Source organism: Ambystoma mexicanum, chromosome 2p, assembly GCF_040938575.1.
Source record: "Ambystoma mexicanum isolate Mex_15411 chromosome 2p, UKY_AmexF1_1, whole genome shotgun sequence".
In the NCBI taxonomy this organism is placed as follows: Eukaryota; Metazoa; Chordata; class Amphibia; order Caudata; family Ambystomatidae; genus Ambystoma; species Ambystoma mexicanum.
This window is the reverse complement of record NC_090923.1, coordinates 1,348,796,929-1,348,812,252: the sequence shown is the minus strand read 5'-3', so window position 1 is coordinate 1,348,812,252 and position 15,324 is coordinate 1,348,796,929. Positions and strand designations below refer to the sequence as shown.

The 15,324-nt window shown below is 44.6% G+C and overlaps 1 protein-coding gene across 1 annotated transcript in view; it reads left to right on the top strand.

The window, feature by feature from the left end:
- The window catches only part of DRG2 (developmentally regulated GTP binding protein 2), a 322,437-nt gene that overhangs the window by 213,286 nt on the left and 93,827 nt on the right, over nucleotides 1-15,324 (top strand). The window lies entirely within an intron of this gene.

Sequence of the window (15,324 nt, the reverse complement as noted above, 5' to 3'; positions counted from 1 at the left end):
TTATCAGTCAGTTATAAAGCCTTCTTCAGAAGGGATCAATATAATAGTAACACACAAATACACTTCAATACTGTACACTCTGAGTTTCTGAATTAGTAAAGACCCTTTTGGGATGGCCTACAGACGCACCCTACACCCACAGGTGACTTCAATAACAAGGGCCCTGGGGACATTAATATCTTAATGTTGGCATTTAGAATACTCTTAAAAGTTGGCAAAAGTTATTAGTACACAAGAGATCACAAATGTTCTTAAGCGGGGCAAATACTTTTAGATCCTCTTAGAAAAGTCATACAATTCAATAGGCTATGCCAAAGTCAATAGGCAAAAGCCTTGTATAGGATGAAGCACTTCTGCTAAGTAAATGGAAAAGTATTTGCACTTCTTAGGAGTCTTTGATCAAAAGAAGAATCAAATGTAGGTTCCACAAGCTGATTAGATTTGTGAGTTGTGGAAGTTACAAGCACTTCTACAGCAAGAGGTAAGTTCTCATAGACTTGGTTTACAGTAACTTGACAATGAAGAAAAGATGCAGCTGATGACTTCTGTTCATGTACAGCTCTGCAGATCTCACTGTTCCTGGGCCTCAGTCGTGGGGACAAGAGGTAGGACGTCTGGGGGGGGGGGGGGGGGGGGACTCCTGCGGTTCCTGGCTTTTGAGGTGGACTTTACTTGCTTCTGGGGTCCCGCACTCTGTTGAGAGGGGCTCAGGCTTGGTCAGCCCTGCTTCTTGGGAGTCCGGAGGATTTTCCAAAAGCTCTAGGCCAGCTTAAAACCAACACACACAATCTGGTGTTCCCCTCTCTGGTTATACAGTTTCCAGCTGCAACTCTGTGGAAGTTCAACCAGCTCCGAGATGAATGTCCAGGTGACTTACTTGATTGGTCCCACCAACTCAAAGGGAGAAGTTGTCCTTGCAGGGGCTTCTCTGTCTATGCGAACTTGGCATTTCGGCACTGCAGCAGGGCTTCACCGGGCAAACCAACGGTCCAGGAGTTACAGCAGGTGTCCTCTTCAAGTTCTTCTTCGGTTCCTTCGTCCAGTGGTCGACTCTACCTTGCAAGTCAACAGACTTCCCGTCTGTTCTCTACCATTCATTCCAGCCTAGCTGTCAATCACCCAGCAGGGTGGCTGTCCTTGCCGGACAGTCAGCCAACCACTCACCACAGAGTGCATTTGGGTCTCCTAGGAGACTAAGCACAGCAAGTTTTGTGCACCTCCCTCACTTCCTGCATACCCCAGACACTCTGGAGCCAGAAGCAGGCTTCACTCCTGAATCCCTCCAAAGGCCAAATTAACAGAGACCAAACCTGGTTTGGCGTGGAGAGAAAATCTCTAGAAGGACCTTTCCACAAAGAAATGGAAAAAGACCAGGGGGCCATTTTGAAAAAGATGGCTCCTGCGCCATTTTGAAAAAGATGGCTCCTGCGCCATTTTGAAAAAGATGGCTCCTGCGGTTGCTTTACCGGAGCTGCGAGCGAAGAGGTAAATTGGCGGTGGGGGAGGAATCCTCAAAGTCCTCTTTGAGGAAAAAGAAAGACTCTGGAGTCTAGTGAAAAATCCCAATGTAAATCAAAGAAATGTAGGTCGAGGAGTCTCTCGAAAATCTTTGTTGTCTTCTTTGAAGAAGGCGAAGAAGAGGCACCACCGATCTCCTTCTTCTTCTCCTTCGTTGTCGTCCGATACAGGGGTTATCAAATGTCCATCAGAGCACAATTCCCCTAGGAAATGGGAGGCCTTCAGAGCCTCGATCATGCAAATGTTTGCGAACGCGCCCAGACCCCCTTGAAGAGATTGTGTGAAGACCATGCCTCAGCTCATTCGAAGAGTGACAGAGGGAGGTCAGAGACTAGATGCTCTAAATCCGTTGAAAAATCATCAAGGCTGTCGTCGAGAGAAACCTCTCCCACAAGTCGTAAAACAGGCCCACCGTTGCATAAACCGGAGGCAACACCAAACAAAATGGTGCCAGGTACCAAACCACCATCGAATTCGGTATCGAAGGTGGTCTCGACGCATCCGTCGAAGACTTACTCGGTGCCAGTGTCGAGGACAGCGTCGACAGCTTTCTTGACGGCGCTTACATCCAAAGCTCCTTCGCCCGCGTCAAAGCCTGCATCCACGACTTTGATCCCTTTGTCGAGATCAAAGCTGATTCCGGCACCAATATCGACACCTTTTGGCACAGCCAAGGTCTATGCATCCACAATCCACGGGTAAAAAAGTTCACCCTGTGCCTAGACAAGATTTTCTGAAGTCTATGGCTTCTATTTTTGAAGAACAATCTTCTGAAGAGGAGATTTCCCCTTCTGGGGTGAAATATGGTTCAAGGAATGTTCCTGAGGAACTAATTGATCCTCACTCCAAAATGGCTGACCTCTATGAATGTCTGCAAACAGTTAGTGGTCTAGACACGTCTCCTGAATTGGAATTTGATAAACCCGACCCGGCTGACCATGCAGACTCCGGATATAGGAATCTTATGAATAGAGTGGTAGAATCATGGTGTTATGCTAAGAACATATAGTTCCCAAGTGAGACACGGACAGATCCACAAGACACCTACCTGGGGCTTGAAGAATGGATGAAAACTGATGTCAGCAGCTGGTCCGGTTGGTGCAGGAGCTCCGTACAGTTTCCATTTGTATTTAGAAATCCCCCTGAAAACCCCCAGGTAGCCCAGCACAGAAGCTTGATCACCAGGAGGCTCCCAGGGAAACCCTCATGGGGGGAAAAACCCTGGGGAAAGCTGCTAGGGTTCGTTGTCTCCGTGAGATGACCCGGCGTTTAATGTAGGTCAATCTTGGATGTCTGGTGTAGATTTAGAGGATCTGGTTCTGACCCATAGTGCCGGAATAGCTGATATGTAGAAAAGAGAATAGAAATGTTACCTCTATGGTGCTATGTGGCTTAGGTTATATTTTCAGAAGTGTTGAATTCTTACCACGAGTTAGGATAGAAGAGGTTTGTTTGGTTTGGTTTGCCGAATTTTTAGGAATAAGATTGGAGATCTTTAACTGCGGCGGAAAAGAGAACTGAAAGTAAGCCTTTCTGAACCCGCACGGAATCTATGTTACTCTTAAGCCAAGGAAAACTGCCTACCAACAAGGAACCAGTGAGCGAATGCAAGCCGCGCGCTAAATGGGCTGGGTTTACACAACTCGAGCTCGGGCGTATCGGGCAGTACAATGCTTATGGTTGTGATCGTGTCCTACGCAAGTCAAAGGAAGAAGGCAAAAGGTTTGAAAGCTAGATGTAAGAAGCGGATATGAAAGCAAGTTAAAGTCAAGAAAGAACAATTCCCTGACACGAACTTATGTAGCGTTTGCGGGCTCCTAAGAGTAGCAACACGTCGTCTCCCTGGCGTTGCTTGGTAATATCCTGAAGAGCCACTAGACTGCTGCTGCTGTTGTAGCCGATTGATATCACGGCCATGTTGGAATCAGGCTGTGCAGAGCAATCCCTATTGATAATCATTACACATGGGGTGGAATAGAAATTCCCCCATTTATGAGCAAGACAACATGACCGACATTCTCAGTGGAGGTCCTCAAAAGGATCCTGTCCTTCCTTTTCACACTGCCCTTCAGAAGGTGGTTATGGCCACATGGAAAACCCAGATTCTGGACCAGCGGTAAATAAAAAATATGCAGGAAAATATAGGCCCTCTTCTTCTGACCCTGAATACTTTACTAAACATCCTATGCCTGAGAGCTTAGTAGTCCAGACAGCCACATCCACTAGACAATCGGCATACCCTTCAATTCCCCCAGATAGGTACGATAAGAGAATTGATGCCTGGTCACGCAAGATTTTCTCTTCGGGCAACATGGCCTTAAAGTCAACAAACGTGACTTGCACCCTTGCAAGATTCACATACACCCTGTGGGATTGTATTACTGCAGCGGCTGAACACATTCCTGAGGGCGATGAGAGGGTTTCCTCGTGATTGGAAAAGATGGTAAGGAGGCTGTAGGGGAATGACTTCAATCAGGATTGGACACTGCTGATAGCATAAGCAAGTCCATGGCATCTAGCACAGTGCTACGCAGGTTTGCGTGGCTGAGGAATGCAGGCTTCGCACCGGACGTGCAGGCCAGACTACTCAATATGCCTTTTGACGGCTTGAGGTTGTTCAGCAGCAAGGCAGATGAAAGTTTGGAGAAGCTGCAGACCTCTAAGGCGGCAGCTAAGTCTCTCAGCGCCTCCATACGACAACCTCAACAACACTCCTACTCAGGCTCATCTTCCTGGAGGGGTCGTCCTTTTCGTTTCTCCTCCTCATTTGGAAGAGGAAGAGGACAGGCTAAAAGAGGACAGCAAAGAAAATGTCCTCGTGGTGGAAGAGGAAAGAGTGCTAGATCAGCCCTGAGCCGCTGCTGCAGCTGCCGCAAAGCAGCTGCAGCAGCGCCACAAGACCCCGGTGGGAGGCAGGATCTCTCAGCATCTGAACAAATGGTGGGGCATTACTTCAGATGCTTGGGCACTGGAGACAGTAGCTCAGGGTCACTGCCTTCCTGTTCAACAAAGGCCTCTGGACCATTCACTGGGAGCCAACTCTGCCAAAATTACAGACCCACTCCTTGTGCAGGAGATTTTAACCATGCTAGAGAAAGGTGCAATAGAACATGTACCTGTAGCGGAGAGGAACAAGGGTTGGTACTCCTCTTACTTTCTCATCCCAAAGAAGGACTGAGGATTAAGACCCATCTTGGACCTCAGGAAGGACAAGTTCAAGATGGTAACCCTTTCTCAGATCATGCAGGCTCTCCAACCTCAAGACTGGCTGGTATCATTGGACCTTCAAGATGCTTACTTTCATGTGCCAATCCATCTCCAGCAAAGGAAGTACCTGAAGTTCGCGGTTGGCGGTTCTCACTATCCGTTTCGAGTTCTGCCATTCGGGCTGACCTCCGCCCTGAGGGTTTTCACCAAGCTGATGGCTGTAGTGGCAACGAGTCTCAGAAGAGTGGGGTGGAGGGGGAGATTCATGTCTACCCTTACCTTGACGACTGGTTAATCAGGGTGAGTTCACCGGAACTGGCCCAGGAACATCTGACCATGACCTGCCACTTACACAGATTGGGCTTCTCCCTCAATTAGAAGGTCACAAATGATACCATTCCAAAAGCTCCAGTTCATCAGAGCAGTCCTGGATACTTCCTCGGGGAAAGCCTCGCCTTTCGAGGTGAGAGCTCTACACATTCTGCAGATGGTAACAAAGTTCCAAAATGCCCAGCATCTGCTGGCCTTCGATTTTCTGAGGTTGCTCGGCCTCATGGCATGCTGCATTTTTCTGGTGCCAGTTCATCCAGGATGATTTGACCGATTATATTGGATCATGATCCCACCTAAAATCCGATTTTACCCTTCCATGTAGCCTTACAAAATAGGGTGGGAAAAAATTGGGAGACCCCAGACTCTATTCCTCCGGTGAATAAGTCCCTCAATTCAAAATACCGCCCTTCCAGTAGCGACCCTGGCTATCTGTCCAAACACCCTACTCCCGAGAGTCTGGTGTTCCAGGCAGCCAAATAAGGTGGCGTACCCTTCCATTCCTCCGGATAGGGACGACCAGCGTGTGGATGGTTGGGCGTGCAAGTTATTTTCAGCTGGGGGTATGGCGTTAAAATCGGCCAACACCACATGTGCCTTGGCAAAATTTTCGTGCACTCTGTGGGAGTGCATTGCAATGGCGGCGGAGCACATACCAGAAAGGGAAGGATTCCTAGCCATTGTTAGAGATGGAAAGGAGGCCATGCAGGAATCCCTTCAGTCTGGGTTGGACACTGCAGATAGTGTGAGCAGGTCCATGGCCACTAGCACGGTAATGCGCAGATTTGCGTGGTTGCAAAAGTCGGGTTTTGCACCGGATGTACAAAACCATCTTTTGGACATGCCCTTTGACGGGTCTCACCTTTTTGGCAACAAGACTGACTAGAACCTTCAGAGGTTGCAGACCTCAACAGCGGCTTCCAAATCTTTACGAGCTGCTATTAGGCAACCTCAGCCTTTTCATGCATCAGGACAATCTTGGAGGGGACGATCCTATCGTTATTACTCCTCATATGGAAAGGTATTTCAAAAATGGGTACTCTCTGTTTTTGTTATCAGTGGGACGACACTATCAGTGGGAGGCTATTAAGCAGAAAGCAAAGGATAATAGGTCGACTACCCCTACCTTGAGTCCCTGAGAGGCACAAGGTTAAATCCAAGATAATCTCATACAATTTTAAGATTACTGATACCACACGTAATATGTATAGAAAAATTCATTTTATTGTTCGAGCATCTTGTGCCCAGAGTAAAAAGGCTCACTAGAACCTATATCTGTAAAAACAAACTGTGCTATTCACTTACATTCTAACTGGTGTTTACACACCAGACTTTTCATGATGCCAAAGTACACAGAGAAAGGAAAACGGGAAAACCAGTATATATTACTGTAAACATGAACACATATAATCAAGACGAAAGCTCAGACATGTTTAATCCTCCCAACTGTAATGTGTACCTCATGGGTTTAGCCAGAGCGGGTAGTCATTCATATAGTTCTGTATTTCATTTGCTAACCACTCTGTTCTAATTTTATCACATTGATGTAGGGTAACCGAGGGTGGCTTTGTACACACCAAATACCTTATCATAGATTGTTGGGATGAGAGATGGGAAACAAAAATGTAGAGGGTTCCTATTAACAAGTCGACATGTGTTTTCGCCTTTCTGACTCGTACGGTACTCTCTCTCTGTGCCGTTGGTTCTGATGATGGTAGTGGCCGTCTTCAGGACATAAAAAAGTAATGTTTTCCGTAATTAATACTTTCCCATTGGTTGGTTTACTAAAAGAACTAAAAAACGGTTTGTAACAGACAGTAATCAAACCATCACTTCCTGGACTAACCTGAGTGATTCTCTATTTCTTCGAGACGTGTTAGGTGACTATCAGTATTTTCATCTGGCTCCTTGATGGATGCCAAGCATACAGTGTGTATTCATGCACCGTATCTGTAAGTATACATGTAGCAATCAATAGGGCGCTCATATTTACTTGGCGGTATTTCATAGTTAGAATGCTAAAAGGTGTTTGTCAAAAATTAGGGAACAAGTACCTTAGATATTTTGGTATTGTGACGAAATTGCGGGTAAAGGCACTCCACACGATATTATTCCAGATGCTGCTGTGTTCAAAGTGATAACAATTTCATCTGTTGGTTTGAAGAAACATCAGCTGAAAAAAATGGCACGCAAAGCTGTCATTACTCAATGCGTGTAAAATACAATTAAGCTAAGGAGTTATTATATTCAAATTTGCCGATAATATAGAAGGGCAGTTTTTAATTTTTTTCCTTGTGAGGCTAACCCCATCAGTGAATTGAAGTTGACTGAGCCTTTGCTATTAGTTTTAGCATGGCGCCCAGGTATTCATTTTTGTTGTGCAAAGATTTAATCCCACAATTATAGCACGCACAAATACAGAAAGATGCACTACTCCTAATGATTGGAAAATATACTTGAGTGCATCTACAGCATGCATTTAGCTGAGGTTTTTACACTATTGCGTGATTGTGAGACACACAAGCCTTACAAATTAAAATGCCGTACTGGTTAGCAAAGGGGACACCCACCCCCCATGTTGCCACGGGGTGTCATGCAGGAGAGAGGGTGATTGCAGCGTAATAATGCATCCGTGTGTGAACGGATTGTTTTTCTCACGACCACGTGCATCCAATCACGTGATCGTGACGCCTCTTCAAATACGAGACTTCGAAGGAAATGAATGAACATTTGTCTTCCGAGACGGTTGAATCCCGAGTCTTGCGTGTGAAAGCCAGAGCAAGAGAGTTTTCCTTGCAGGTGAGTCACCGCGCGATACGATGGTGTAAAGTGGCACTGCAATCACCCTCTCTCCTGAATGACACCCCGTGGCAACATGGGGGGGTGGGTGTCCCCTTTGCTAACCAGTACGGCATTTTAATTTGTAAGGCTTGTGTGTCTCACAATCACGCAATAGTGTAAAAGCCTCGGCTAAATGCATACTGTAGATGCACTCAAGTATATTGTCCAATCATTAGGAGTAGTGCATCTTTCTGTATTTGTGCGTGCTATAATTGTGGGATTAAATCTTTGCACAACAAAAATGAATACCTGGGCGCCATGCTAAAACTAATAGCAAAGGCTCAGTCAACTTCAATTCACTGATGGGGTTAACCTCACAAGGAAAAAAATTAAAAACTGCCCTTCTATATTATCGGCAAATCTGAATATAATAACTCCTTAACTTAATTGTATTTTACACGCATTGAGTAATGACCGCTTCGCGTGTCATTTTTTTCAGCTGATGTTTCTTCAAACCAACAGATAAAATTGTTATCACTTTGAACACAGCAGCATCTTGAAGAATATCGTGTGGAGTGCCTTTACCCGCAATTTCGTCACAATACCAAAATATCTAAGGTACTTGTTCCCTAATTTGTGACAAACACCTTTTAGCATTCTAACAATGAAATACTGCCAAGTAAATATGAGCGCCCTATTGATTGCTACATGTATACTTACAGATACGGTGCATGAATACACACTGTATGCTTGGCATCCGTCAAGGAGTCAGATGAAAATACCAATAAAGTCACCTAACACGTCTCGAGAAATAGAGAATCACTCAGGTTAGTCCAGGACGTGATGGTTTGATTACTGTCTGTTATCACCGTTTTTTAGTTCTTTTAGTATGTTTCCGTTCATAAACGGCTCCTAGTAAAATACATTTTTTATGTATTTTGATTTTTAGATAACCAACCAATGGGAAAGTATTAATTATTGAAAACATTACTTTATGTCCTGAAGACGGCCACTACCATCATCGGAACCAACGGCACCGAGAGAGAGAGTACCGTACGAGTCAGAAAGGCCGAAACATATGTCGACTTGTTAATAGGAACCCTCTACATTTTTGTTTCCTATCTCTCATCCCAACAATCTATGATGGGGTATTTGGTGTGTACAAAGCAACCCCCGGTTACCCTACATCAACGTGATAAAATTAGAACAGAGTGGTTAGCAAATGAAATACAGAACTATATGAATGACTACCCGCTCTGGCTAAAGCCATGAGGCACACATTACAGTTGGGAGGATTAAACATGTCTGATCCTTCGTCTTGATTATATGTGTTCATGTTTACAGTAATATATGCTGGTTTTCCCGTTTTCCTTTCTCTGTGTACTTTGGCATCATGAAAAGTCTGGTGTGTAAACACCAGTTAGAATGTAAGTGAATAACACAGTTTCTTTTTAAAGATATAGGTTCTAGTGAGCCTTTTTACTCTGGGCATAAGATGCTCGAACAATAAAATGAATTTTTCTATACATAGTACGTGTGGTATCAGTAATCTTAAAATTGTATGAGATTATTTTGGGTTTAACCTTGTGCCTCTCAGGGACTCAAGGAAGGGGTAGTCGACCTATTATCCTCATATGGAAAGGCAAGAGGAATGGCCAGTCAAAGAGGCCAGAATAAAGCCACTCGTGGTGGACGAGGAAAACGTGCAAAGCCAGCCCCAGCTGCAGCCTCTTCACCATCAGCGGCCACAGCAACCGCCACAAAACCACTATGAGGACTTGCAACACAAGACATCTGTGGGAGGCAGGCTGTCACCGCATCTGCAAGAATGGCGAGCCATTACTTCAGATGTTTGGGCTCTAGAAATAATAGCCCAAGGTTACTGCCTTCCTTTTCTAACGCAACCTCAAAGCAATCCACCAGGGAGGCACACTTTGAAGTTTCCAGATCCGCTCCTACAGCAGGAAGCCTTGACTCTGCTGGAGAAAGGTGCTATAGAACCAGTACCTGTAGCGGAAAGGAACAAGCAATGGTAAACCCCATATTTTTGGACTCGCAAAAAGGACGGAGGACTGAGATCCATCTTGGACTTGGCTTGAACAAGTTCCTCAGGAAGGACAAGTTCAAGATGGTCACTCTTTCTCAGATGCTTCAGGCCCTTCAACTTCAGGATTGGTTGGTGTCATTGGACCACCAGGATGCTTATTTTCATGTGCCAATCCATCTCAAGCACAGAAAATACCTGAGGTTCGTAGTTGGCTACTCACACTATCAGTTTCGAGTCCTGCAATTCGAGTTGACCTCCGCCCGAGGGTCTTCACCAAGTTAATGGTAGTGGTGGCAGCGCACCCCAGGAAAGGGGGGGGGGGGGGGATTCACTTCTACCCCTACCTGGACGATTGGTTGATCAGGGCACGTTCTGCCGAACAAGCCCTGGATCATCTGAAAGTCATCTGCCACTTCCTCCACAGACTTGTCTTCTCCCTCAATTTCAAGAAGTCACAAATGACACCTTCCCAACAGCTCCAGTACATAGGGGCTGTATTAGACACATCCTTGAGAAAGAGCTCGCCTCCCAAGTCGAGGGCTCAAAACATTCTTCAGATGGTTTCCAAATTCCATAATGCCCAAATTCTCTAGGCCTACGACTTCTTAAGGTTGCTCGGCCTCATGGAATCTTACATTTTCCTAGTGCCAGAAGCACGCCTGAGGATGAGATCCCTTCAGTGGGCTCTAAAGACTCAAAGGTCTCAGTTCTCAGGACAAATGACAGATCTCCTTCAGATTCTGAACAAGGTTCGGCAGGATCTTCTCTGGTGGACTTACACAGAGAACATCATAAAAGGACAACATTTTTGGCTACCATGGCCGGAGATTACAGTAGTGACGGACGCCTCACTCATGGGGTGGGGAGCTCATGCCAACAATCTGACAATCAGCAGTTGTTGGTCTCCATCAGAGTCCAAACTATGCATCAACCTTTTAGAGCTGAGAGCAATCTGAAGGCTTTTCTGCCATCTGTCAGAGGAAAAAATGTCCTGATCATGACGGACAACAAAGATTGCCATGCATTACCTAAACAAAAGAGGTGGTGTAGGGTCACTACTTCTCTGCAGCGAGGAAATGCGGCTCTGGTATTGGGAAATTGAAGAAGGAATCTCCTTAACGGCAGTTCATCTAGCCGGGGAGGAGAATATGACAGCGGAAGCTCTGAGCCGGCAGAGCACGGTGTCCCACGAGTGGGAACTGGCTCAGGAAGTCCTTCAGGAGATTTTCACCCTTTGGGGAACCCCTCAAGTAGGCTTGTTTGTGACCGGAATCAACCGGAAGTGAGAAAGGTATTGCTCAAGTGAAACTTTCCACTACTATACGCGTTCCCTCCGATTCTCGTCAATCCTCAGGTCATCAGGAGATTGAGACGGTTCAGAAACCGCATGATCCTAATTGCCCCGGATTGGCCCAGGAGAACGTAGTACCCAGACCTTCTAGACATGTCCATCTGCCTTCTGTTACGTCTTCCTCAGAGAGAGGACCTTCTCTCACAAATGGAGGGCCAGGTTCTCCATCCAGAGGTCAAGACTCTCAACCTTCATGCTTGGCATCTGAAAAGCTGAGATACAAGTATTGGGACCTTCCAGATGACGTCATGGAGGTGTTGCTTTCGGCAAGAAGGCCAGCAACAAAATCTCTATACTGTTGCTGTTGCAAAAAGTTTTGCAACTGGTTCAGAGAAAAGAATGTTGATCCTTATTTATGTTCTATTTATTTTTATTTAATGTGATATAGTTTTATAAACAAAAACTTTACACATAATTCCACATAGTAAACTAATTACATAATTTTTAACAACATAATTACACATATAAATAAATAACTTTCTTATTCAATTTCAATGTTGCAGATTTCTCCAAGTCAACATCATATACACCACTGAATAACTTAATCTAGTAACTTATTTTCTTGTTATTTCTGGGGTGGATTGTTCTTTGAGTTTTGCCTTGGCCATATTCCATACTCTATAAAGAGCCAGATGTAAGCTTGCATTCAGGGTATTAATGCACATATACCAGAAATCTTTTGACTTAATGTGATCTAAATTATGAACATACTTGCTATAATGCTTCATATAGATGATACTCAGTCTGGGACATAGCATAAGGACATGTCTCGCCGTTTCGGGGGCGGTTTTATTCTTACATATCCTACAGAAGTGCTCTAATTTGGGAATAGCCCTTTCAGGGCCAAGAACGGTTAGGACTGGTAGATGGTTAATACGTAGCAATAATACAAAACGTCTTAATTTGTCCGAGGGACATAGGTTCAGATATCCTTGTGCCTTTCTATAGGTGTAAAGTATATAGGATATGAACCCATAGCTATGTAGGCTTTCGAGATGTTTAAAGTTATTTTGCCAGTCCCAGATTTTTAATCGCTCTCCCATTTGATATTTCAAAGGTTCGAAATTCTCACTCCAGTTAGGGGTCCACTCAATTTTCTCAAATAGCAATGTCATTTCTCTTACAAACTTAATCTGCTGGTTCCCAATTATCTCTTCTTTCATTGTCAACAGGAGAGGATTGGTAGTGCTTGTATGCATCTTAATATAGAGTTCAGCTCTTTTCTTTAAGACTAGTGCTTTTAGGGAGAGTAGCCCCAGTTCCAATCTTAATATCGCCATTGGTATTCCCTGTGGTAGGCCCAAAAGCCTACGCCAAAACCTACCCTCCAATACCTGGAGCCATTCAAGATTAAGATGGATCAGAGCTTCCAGTCCATAAGTTACCATTGGCACCAAGCATTGGATGTAAAGTTGGCGGGCAGCCCAAATAGAGTAACCACTCTGCTTGTAAGAGAACTGGCAAATCATAGCGGTTAGTTGTGCCGCCTTTATTTTACGATTTTGTACACAAGATTGAAAATTTCCTCTGGAGTCAAATTCCACTCCTAGGTATTTATAGGAATGTGTGTATTGAATCTCCAGTCCTCTAATCATCATTCTAGGGCGGCTCACCTTACCATGACTGTAAAGAATCAGTTCTGTTTTCATATGATTTATTATAAGTTCATTCTCTTCCGCATACTTCCAGAACCTCTCAGCCGAGCGTGAGATTCCATTGAACGTGTGGTCAAAAATAACCACATCATCCGCATATGCCATGACTAAGCAATGCTGGGTGCCTATTTTGGGGGGGCAATTATGCACCTCACGTAAGTGTTCCGGAATATCAGAGACAAATAGATTATACAGGGTGGGTGCAGTTACACACCCCTGTTTCACCCCTCTGATTTGCTTTATCACCCTGGTTGTGGTCCCACTTCCATCTAGCCTCAACTGTACTGAGGTATCTTGATGAAGGAGCTGTAGGTAGTAAAGCAATCCTTCGGGGCATGCCATTCCCCTTAGCTTCCTCCACAGGTTCTCTCTATTGACAGTGTCAAATGCCGCCTTAAAGTCAATATATAAAGCATACAGCGGAGGGTTATTAGGTGAAAGGGCTTTATCTCTAAGACTATTCATGATCAGTAGGTTATGAGTAGTAGAATATCCCATTCTGAATCCGCTTTGAAAGCGGTCCAAGAGTCCTGTCTTTTCTGCCCAAGTCTGTAATCTCTGCAGAAGTGATGAGGCAAATAATTTGCCCGAACAGTCTAACATGGATAACAGACGATAGTTTCCTGGGTCCGTTCTGTTACCTCTTTTAAATACCGGCACTAGAATTGCTTTTTGCCAGGTTTCTGGAATTTTCTCCTCTATTAATACCTTTTCAAAAAGTATTTTTAGGAGATTTGCCCAGAAGACCGGGTTATTCTTCATGAGTAAATTAGAAAGGCCATTCGGCCCAGGTGCACGTGAGGCTTTAAGTTTAGAGATCTTATCTATAAGTTCTTGAAGATGTACCGGGAAGGGCATAGGGATATGTGTGGTAGTACCAGAGATTTCAACCTTACCAACCAATGTCCCATTACGTTTCTCAAGAAAATTGACCCATTACTCAGCGTCAATCGGATTTATTTGAGGGGTTTCCCTGCTTCCCCTTACCTCTCCCAATAGTGCCCAAATATTACGGGAGTTTCTTGAGCAAATAGTTCTCAGTCTTTTGCCAACATGCCAATTTTTTGATCTTTTCCAATGTTTTAACCATGACCTGTACTGATTTTTAATCTCTTTAGTCTTAGTGTGTAGACTGATGAGGGATTTTGTATTGGCCCTGATTCTACGTATCTCCCTAAGCGTTTGGCGTCTCTTATTACTTTGTCATAGGTCTCAGTCGAGGCCTGTTCTTTAATAACAAGTGATGATTTTTTAGTTACATATTTGCCCGTAAAGTTATAGATCCACCCTTCCAGGTCCTCCATAGACAGATTAGCAAACATGATAAGATAGTCATTATCCCAATCACCACAGTCCTGACTTGCTCTGAACATATTTTTCTCAGACCATATTATTCGCGAGCTAGTATGATTAACAAGCAGGCTTCCTGTCGCTGTAGTTGGGGGAGATTCAATACCACTATTCAGGGTTAGACTGAGACCATTATGATCACTCCAATCATTGTCTACTATTCTCATATCATTAACTAAGGATGCTACCTCAGCGCTAGTAAAACAATAGTCAAGGGTACGACACGCCACACCCGCTCCCCAAGTGAAGTGCCCCGGGCAATCACTCATGGTTGGTAGTCGGTATTTCAGGCTCTTTTATTTCTTCGGGCTCCTCTTCATAGGCAAAATTCGTGCCCGGGCCAGGTAAGTTCAACTGCAGAACAGTATTGACATGTATTTTCCCACAAAGTTTTAATAGAATTTTTAGCGCAAATTGCAGTGAGGACATTGACGCCTGCAAATCTGCAATAGCTTCAGAGTTCAATTGAGATAATTCATTCCATCGATCTGCATTATACTTCCCTGGTTCTTCAAGATCAATCAATAAATTAGGCGATTCAGATAGTCGGCCCTTATCGGTGGCCTCTGATGAGGCATTTATTGATTTTAACACCTGCGCTTCTACTGTAAAACTTACAACTTTCTGGGTGTTCCCAGTCTCATCACTCCCCCCCCCTATCCGTCTGAGGGGGGGGGGGCATTGATTTCTGTATGGACAGACCTAAATCGAGTAAAGAATTGTTGTCTATATCGTCAGAATTTGTCATGTCCAAGGGACGACTTCCATTATGCACTGTTGACAGTGTCTCCTCAATATGTTCACTACTGCGTACCAGTGGGATTTTTTCAAATAGAGCAGGAATCGTTCCTCTAGTATTAGCTGGAGATTTCAAATTATTCCCCCCAGACAGTTTGGTGATAGGCATATTTAGGTTATTGGTCTTGCCTTTCCTCAGGTTATAAGACATTTTGGCACCGCGTGCTTTTGGTGGCATATTGTCTCAAGGGGGGATTGATGCAGGGATACTAAGGTCAGAGTTCCTTTCTATTTACAGACCTATTCACACTGCACTTGCGGGCGGAGTTATTGAGTCCGATAATCGC